Below are 6,499 nucleotides of genomic sequence, written 5' to 3'. Positions count from 1 at the left end.
CTGACATGCCATGCAGATTCAGAATTAAAAAAAAAAAATAGGGTATGAGCATATGTGGAAGTGTGCCTTCCATACTTTTGGTTGTTCATACCCAGATTCAGATCAAGATACTCTAATAGAACAGTCACACTGAACTCTAATATTAGTGTATACTACTCTAATAGAGCAATCAAAAACTTCATTCTAATCAGGCTTCTTTAAGTTAAGATTGTACAAATACACCAAACTTGCAACTATAATAGACAATCACCACCACTACAATCACCACCACTATATATAGCTATCTGGTCACAAATATTCAGATGATTTCATTATGACAACTTCAAGAAAACTGTGTTGACTGCATGACATCAGCCAAGATGCATGAACCTGTACTTGAAACCATACGACTTTATTTGTGTAGGGAAGTCTTTCTAATTTGGACTGTCAGACCATCCATTGCAAATGCTTAGGTGATAAGTTATCATTGGTCAAATACACAAAAATTATTTAATAAGCTAGGCCCAGTAAGGCAGCTCAATAGATGGTGCCAGTTGGATCAGTCTTCAGATTTTGGGCACCTGGTGAGGACTATATAAATCAATATCAAAACCACAAGTGTGGTCACTGAATGGGCTAAACACAAGAATATAATATGATATGTAATTACAATATCTCCAAATGCAGCCTGTGGGTGTGTGGGCAGTGGTCAAAGGGATACCTGCATTTACAATGCATGGTTGATACCCCTTGATCACAACATACACTCCCAAATCCAAATCTAATCATCAACCTGTGCATACAAAATAATTATCGTCATATTGACAAACATACATCTATGTAATGTTTTGCCTACTTGTATGTGTGTAGTGTAGTCTGCATGTGACATGTATCTCATGTGTGTAGTGTGCACGTGTGTAGTATAGTGTAGTGTATAGTGCGTAGTGTACGTGTGACGTATATGTAGTGTGTGTGTGTGTGTGTGTAATGTAGTGTGTATGTAGTGCAGTGTGTGTATAATGTGCACGTGCGTGTGTCATATGTGTGTGGGGTTACCATCATGATTACCTGTCACTATGACATCACCATGAGTCAGTCTCAGACTTGCAAAGATATCATCTACTACAAGCAGCAGACTTCAAGTTTCCATGCAGCATTTTCTACACCATAGCCTTCATCCTTATCCATAACTCACTACTGTCTGTAAAGTAATAGTAATGTAATTATATGTGTAAATTCCCTACACCTATGTAAGACATTCTCAAAGTCCATGGAATTGTACCAGAGGATGTAGGACAGGCGTTGTGCGCCGCTTTCTTTAAATGCATATTTAAGCCTTATTCTAGGAGACTCATATATTTTCAAGCATTATTAGCTGTGATTGATGAACCATTTTGTGATTAACAAACAAGATATCAAATTAAACGACTAGGTATGGTTATTACGGTACTGTATAGTAGGGATCATGAAGGTTTGTGTTTTCCTGCCAAAAAATATCACCCAAAAACCAGCCTCACCTTTCCCTCACTACTTAACAGTATTGGCTACATACAATCAAGCCCAAATGTGCCTTCAGAGTGACCCGAAATGCAATTTAAAATAATTATTTAACGGAATTTTCTACTGACTGACCAACTAACTATCTAACTGATGCCTTCAGACCAGTGTAACTCAACAATGGTTACCACTATGGACTTGAATTCTTCACTGTTCGACATCGCTTGGGCCCGACAGGTGCCTTTTCGCCTACCGCAGCACATATATGCATGCATCATGGACTTACCTTGTAATCTTTTGTGTCCCATTTCCTTCTTCGCTAGTGCAAATGTGTTGATTCGCAACCGCATCAATGGCTTCTTGTGCTAGCTATCACGTTTTAAAACAGGAATCGCCCGTAATTTCCGTACCACGCCTCCTTCTCTTTCGAAGTGAGTGGATTGATTGCAGAGGCACTTCTTGTATTGTTCTTTGTATCTAACGCTGTGTAACCGGCAGAACATAGCTGAAAACGAAGAGAAATGGCCACGTTCTTGCCAGTAATTGATGGTCGGGGCGTGCATTCAGACGCTCATTTAGTTTTCTGATATGTCTGGCGCCATCAGTTCCTTTGATGTGCATGTGTTCACTAGTGAATTTACAAAAAAAGTAAACAAACAAGTACAAGTTTTGTTGCCTTCCTATATATGGCGTCATGTTCTACTACAACCCAGGAAAGGGCTAATCGCATTACAAACATGTTCCCACCACAAATCTTATGAATGGTGTCAAATTCAAGGGATGACACCCAGCGATCATGTTCAGGGCGCATAGCAACACGTTGTTCCCAATATAGTTTGGGTTCACTTTATGAAAGGTTTCCTAGAACATGGGTGCAAGATCTTGTTGTGCCAATATATCCTGCCACCCACTGTCACTACTTGCAAAAATTACATGAAACCGGCCGATTTCTTTGGTATTGAGTATAAACCACTTAAAAACAATATGAAGAGCATCACGCCCATCATTCTCATGTAGCAATGACCTTAGCTCATTAGCGTCATCAATAATGAACACTGGAGCTTTGGCTCCATGCCAATAAGTATAAGGTGGCAGCTTTAAATGAAATGAAGTAAATTATTAAGCCTCACCATAGGAGCAGACTCAGAAGAGGTCTCTCGCGATCGGTCATATCCGATGCTCATTCAAGCTTCAAGTACGGAGAGGTCTAGATGGATTTTTTTTGGCTGTCTCAACAAATTGCTCTTTCCAGGATGTAGTCTCCTTATGCAAAGTGATTACCAAAGTATCCACTGAATCAAAATTTACGCTCCTACGGTTGACGAGGATGGTGGACACACACACACTTTCCCTCAAGGTTGGCTCTAAGACAGTCAACTCTCTAGTGCGGTTGAAAAATGCTCCGGATGAAAAGGATCTTTGAAATAACAAGTGAAATAACGATTGACATCTTTGAAATGAATGCAGTGGAAGTACACCCTTTCCACTTCTCCAATATAACAAGGTTGCTGCCATTCTGGCATATCAGTACAATACAAACAACACACTCCTGGACCCACTCATGACGGATAATATTATTGCACCAGAAAACCAAGTACTATGTTCTATATATAGACTGTTTGTATTGATTCTAATTGTTCAAGGTGCACTTTAATATTTTCGAGCATTGAGTCTTGCGGATACTTTTGCTGCTGTGGCAAGCGTGCTGTGGCAAGCGTGCTGTGGCAAGCGTGCTGTGACAAGCGTGCTGTGGTCCAAGAATATACCCAGCTGTTTAAATAGTGACCTAGTGTCAACTGGGGAAGTGATATTAATTAACCGGAATCAAAGGCCAACTATTCCATGTCTCACAAAACTCAACAAAATGGGTGAAGCAAAGGATGTTCACTAACACTTCGAAACAGCTATTTCTGGTATGTTATGCCGTTTCCAATCCCTGTTAAGAATCGCATATCTATGCTGTAATAGTAGCACTTAGATGTTTTATATCTGTGTGTCTCCCATACTAATATGCTTGCCAGTCACATGCACTCCTGTGTTACGATATGTTCATGTGTGTCCCTATGAAACATTGCATGAGTGCAGGTTTATATGTCATCAGACATGCCAAGTCTCACGCATCGTGCGTGAGTCTCACTCATTTGCATGGAATCTCTCACAAGCATGAAACCGTTAATCTCACGCATCGCAAAGTGGCTAGCTAGCTACCTCCTCTAACACTTTTACAGCTGTCTAGCAGTTGTAATGAATTCTTGGCTTATAGCTAATCGAAAAATTATTGAAAAACAGTAGCTGTATAGACTATACTGCTTGAGATACTGCTATACTGAGGCTCTCTAATTTTTGAAGACCTTTTTTCTTCTTTTTTTGCTCTCAACCTTCAAAAGTGCAGGTGGAAGTGTGAATTCCTTATAGAAAGTTTAGCTTGTTGTTTAGTTTAGGTAATCTCTGATTCTGAACCTTGGCATATGTCATGTGCCCTGTAGTTGCATATGTGTACAATGATTATGGTACAGCGAAATTTGGACACCTCAAGTTTCAGGACACATACCATTTGTTGCAGAATGAAATGAATACTCAATACAGATGCCTGTAGAAGTAAAATTTTGATTGGTTTCATCTTGGCCTATAAAAAAGATATTGAACTCTAACCAGCAGGAACGGCTATAAGATAATAGTATGAATACTTGCAAAAGCTTTTCATGAAAGAATCAGCTCAGAAACTTGTTGTTCTAACTCACTGTGGAATAAACGGATATGCTTGTAACTTTTACATAATCTACAGATAACATTCAGAGGTAAGTGGCTTTGGTAGCTTGTAGCATTGTCTGTTATAGCGCTATCGGGTTTTTAACGTTGGTCGAAACCTGCCGAACAACTAAACTGCTGCTCTCCAAACATCGACTGCTCTTCATAGCTACTACTGAATTATACTAAGAACACATTTCAATACAATTAGCCCTTGTTTAATCCGTATATTACAACTTTTCTGATTGTTTATGTAATGCATACCGTAGATCCAATCATGTCATAGTACAGCTGTTGCACTGCAAATTGATAGTTCTTGAACCCCTTGAAGAGCCAGGGTATGGACAGCAGCTTCGTCAGCATGGATAGCAGCTTTGATAGCAGCTTCTTCTTGGATAGCAGCTTTAGTAATACGCATGCATAAATGAACTCGAGCGACTAGTCAAGCCACTATGCGCACAAAGTGAATTTTGCGAGGAACTGTATTAATTGGAGCTTGAGTTCATATCCTGCCAGACACCAGAACGACACTTCTAAGCATGGTACTGTGAAGACACCTCCTCTACTTAATGTCTGTGACGCTAAACAGCAATATTTTCTGAAAACATGTTCGCGCAAATATGTTAGGGTCGTAGCTGTGTACTAGTTTTTGAAATCATTGTTAGGTAAGGAGTTTATATTGTTTTAAGTAATTCAGTTGCGCTTTAGGCTTTATTAATAGCAAACTTGCAGTTTCACTATAGTACTCATGTATTAGGTACAGCCGGTTTACAACTAATTGTGCATTGTGCTAAAGGTAGGATACTAAGCCTACCAGCTAAATATAAAAAGAGTGCTCACTGTTATGGCTTTTGCCAGTAGACTTTGCTGTGCCATGGCGTGCCATTCTACCATGCAACACACATTACACGCCCATGGTGATTAAAAATTTTAATTTGTGTATCACTACATTTGTTCTACTGTATGCAAGATGACTAACACTGTGTGTTTATACAAGGTGCCTTTCCATATCCCCCATACAGCTGTATCATAGAACAAAAGATAGCTCGGGATGAACCGCTAGACAGTAGGAGTGATCATGTTGATAGGAGTGGTGATGTCATCTGAGGTAATTCCACTGTTCGGACACAAGTTTACTGTCTGGAGAAAAATCTCTTCCCACAGTGAAAAACTGATACGTAGGTATGAACACACCCACTCTGTTTCCCATTTGACTGTCCATTTTTTCATCCATTAGAACATTATATGTTCAGTATTATCCCTACTTTAGGGGACTGGGACACGTAAGGTGAGAATATTTAAGTATGTGTGTAGTAGAACAGGCCCTTTGGTCAGGGCAGTACGTACAATATACCATACAGCATGTTAGGTTGTTGGGGGAAATTTTGACGGAAGTCACATGAATTAGTTACAAGAAAAAAATTTGACAAATGCGCTGGATTCGTTATTCTAATTAACTAATCATGTGAAATTAATAGGAAAAATTTGACACATCGCAGCAATTTGTTAATTTCGTCCAAATTTCCCCTATTAAATTATTACGCTGTACGGTTACCCATTATTATGCTGTCTGAGGTGTCAAAATGGTATATATCAGTTATACAGATTATACAGTACATAGCTTCACATGACTATGTTGTTTGTTCTATAAACTTTCAGTAAGTTTTACTGGTGTACATTCATGTCTGTATGAAGCCATTTAGGAAATCACAACTATTCAGGCAAACCAAAAAATAACAAATTGCAAAGTAGCTGCAATGATTGTTGACTAACAGGTAATTACTACTTGGATTAGGATTCCTACCATTGTAGTTCACTATTGACGGACATTTTGTCATCAGGTGTGTACCTGAAGTTTACACCTCTGAAAACACTACAGCAGTGCGAAATTTTCTGCAAACATGACAAATTCTTGCAATAGTGCCTACTTCTACTGTGGCTCATGTGGACTCCACACATATGTCTACAAACAGTATCATGAATTCCCGATTTTAAAGTGGACGTGGCTTGCAAACTAAGTTGGCCTACTGCAAGACCACTGTTAGCTATGCTTTGCAAAGAGATTGCCGCTCCTGTGTTACTTTGTTCAGGTGTGCTTTAGCAATCTGTACAATGTTTGAAGTTAAATATCAATGCAGTAGCTGTGTGGTTGAGAACAAAATATTTCGATTCGAGCAACATATGATGTCCATTTATCATTTACCACCAAAAAATTGTCTGGGGGCGTAGCCTTGGTCAAGTTCTAAGCTGTTTTCTGTGCTCAGTCGTTTCATTG

The sequence above is a fragment of the Dysidea avara genome, chromosome 14 (assembly GCF_963678975.1).
Source record: "Dysidea avara chromosome 14, odDysAvar1.4, whole genome shotgun sequence".
NCBI lineage: Eukaryota > Metazoa > Porifera > Demospongiae > Dictyoceratida > Dysideidae > Dysidea > Dysidea avara.
Note: the sequence above shows the minus strand (reverse complement) of the source record.